The sequence below is a fragment of the Sylvia atricapilla genome, chromosome 12, assembly GCF_009819655.1.
Source record: "Sylvia atricapilla isolate bSylAtr1 chromosome 12, bSylAtr1.pri, whole genome shotgun sequence".
Taxonomy (NCBI): Eukaryota; Metazoa; Chordata; class Aves; order Passeriformes; family Sylviidae; genus Sylvia; species Sylvia atricapilla.
Genome location: NC_089151.1, coordinates 10,834,975 through 10,837,465, shown reverse-complemented (window position 1 = coordinate 10,837,465; position 2,491 = coordinate 10,834,975). Strand labels below are relative to the sequence as shown.

Here is a 2,491-nt window from a genome sequence, read left to right as displayed (position 1 = left end):
TTAGTCACTGGGGCTGAGATCACTCAGCAGCAAGACAAATAAAGGGAGCTTAGAGTTTTTACCCTTTGGCAAATTGGCAAATTGTGCTAGTTACATGGATAAGTGTGTACAGTGTGGAGAAGTCTGTTTGTGAGGGAGCTTTATAAATGGCAGAAGGAGTTAATTTCTAGGGACAGGCTGTGTAGTGTGCATGCTTGGGGAGTTGTGGGATTACACTCATTAAAAAAGTGAAGAGCTAATGAAATAATCAGGGAAAGACTGAATAAACTGGAGAATACAAAAATGGACCAGCTGTCTCAGCAAAGTTGTCTCTCCTTTCACTTGAGTCTGTTGAAGACGGCTGCCCTTCTGTAACCATTCCTCAGGTTTGAGCATCTGGATTTTGGAGTTGCCTTAATAATATTTGTGTGGAGCTGAATGGCAAAATCTGGAGAAAATCCCTCATTTACCTGTTCAACCTGCTAGGCTAAGAACCTTGGTGGTATAATGCTAATGCAATGGCAAGTCAAAGTATGTGGTACCTGTGTTCATCAGCACAAAACCCTGGTAAATGTTCTTGGTGAAAATCTCAACAGAAATGGACAGAATAAGCAGGGGAATCCTTCATTTCCGCACATGTTCTTTTTTGTGTGTGTGTATGTGTGTGTGAAGGTGGTGGTATTGTAGTTAGTTCTTGGTTTTGCTTTGTTTTGAATCTTTTCCATTCCGTGGCATCTCTAGTAGCTTTAATGAGTGTGTCCTAAGCATGGAGAGGCCCAGCTGGAGATGTGCTTCCTCAATGGATAGCGTTATTGGAAGGAGCTGCTCTCAGCCCAGAGCACAGACTCCTGTTCCACTGTGGGTCCAGGAGAAGTGGAAGCACCTCGGTGGAAACCTCTGTACAGAGTTTGTACACTGCATCTGTGTTTGCTGGGAGAGCACAGCTGATTTTCCAGAACAGGTAAGGGAGAATATCTCTGCCCAACAATCGAAAGGCAGCCTTGGGACCATGAAAACCTGTTGCCTGTGACCCTCCATGAAAGGGTGACAGACTTATGAATTCATTCATAATTATTATTACATCAAATTCTCTTAATTGCAGTGTCACAAGTGAAGGCAGAGATCCCAGTTCATTACTGGCACAAGAAGAGCCAGTGGCACTGATTTAAGCCAGGTTACACCTTTTATGATGTTAATGTCAGCAGTGGTTTGGGCCCTTTTGCTTCTACTTACATAGTGAGTCAAAAGCAGGGTGAAATGTAGAAATATTTGTGTTGGCTTCAAAACAGGATTGAAGATAAATTGCTGTTAAGCTCCATTTCTGTCTAGCTGTTGATACATGTAATATGGCAAATTAATTAAGAGCTTATACTCACAATATATAGGGATTTCAATAGTTTTAAAGTGGTGGTTAGTCTTTCAGCAGCTAGAGGATACACACGCCTCAGTTATTCTAGTAGATCAGTGCTTCCAGAAGCATATGTTAATTTACCACACTTGCAGTTTCTTCATGTCAATCACCTTTTGTGCGTTTTTATCGTGTATTGAACAAACCAGAACTGTCCTTTGCCCATTTTATGAGTGTCCTGCAAAGCAGGGAATGAAGTGGGTTGATGACAGCTCATCCATCTCACTGTTTTTGAAAGGGATTCTCCTACTGGACATCATGCAGAGCAGTGTTTTTTGAAGCCCACCCACCTGGTACTAGTCCCCCTTCAGAAGTGGTTGTATTTCCCTAAGGCGCTTCTTGGAGTGGTAAATGTGCATCATCAAACAGCAGATTTCTTAAATGGTATATACTGATGTTGACTTTCCTGATGCTTCAGTTGCTGTTGTCTTAATGCAGGCTGTCGCTCGTATGTCAGCTGGAAACAAAAATCAATAAGCAATGAGAATGGGAGTGAAGGGAAAAGAAAGAAACAAAATGATGAACAAGAATTCGGTATCTTCCCTCATAAACTTTATTCAGCTGGTGTGTGTCTTTTACCATTTCACAGAATCTGCAGATAATCCCCACAGTCTCTCAGCCTCTCAGAACTCATCCTGTCTCATGAAGAAGGAAACCAAGGCACACTGGCCATGGCAGAAACTGCTCCAGCTCTTCAGATTTGCCTCCAATAAACTGAAACACTTTGTTCAAGGGCACTCAAAATCTGGGTAATTATTCACATCTACCAACTCTTTGTTCCCAAACCATCTGTACGCAGGCTTCCCAGGCCTGTGTGTTTTTGGGGGTGTGACACACCTATTTAGTCAGCCGGCAATTTTAAAGAAAGAAACATGGTATTCTTTAAGAAAAATCTCAGAGACGTCTAGCGTGTTCTCGATGCTGTCTGCTGCCGTCGTTCTGCTGTCTGGGTGTGTGAGGAGCGGGCAGTGTCCCGTTCCCCAGCAGCGATGGCTGGGGCACACAGCTCAGTCCGGGCAGAGCGACGGGCGGCGGCTGTAAGGGCCCGGCGACAGCGCCCGGAGCCCGGCCGGGGCGTGAAAGCGGCCACTTCTGTCACTGGTG

The 2,491-nt window shown here is 44.3% G+C and overlaps 1 long non-coding RNA gene across 1 annotated transcript; it reads right to left on the bottom strand.

Moving 5' to 3' along the window:
* Window positions 1–638: 638 nt before the first annotated feature.
* On the bottom strand, window positions 639–2,247 carry LOC136366323 (uncharacterized). Its single transcript, XR_010744510.1, has 2 exons — window positions 1,967–2,247; window positions 639–1,844 (listed from the first exon to the last, which is right to left on the bottom strand). It is a non-coding gene; the product is annotated as an uncharacterized lncRNA (long non-coding RNA).
* Window positions 2,248–2,491: the final 244 nt, after the last annotated feature.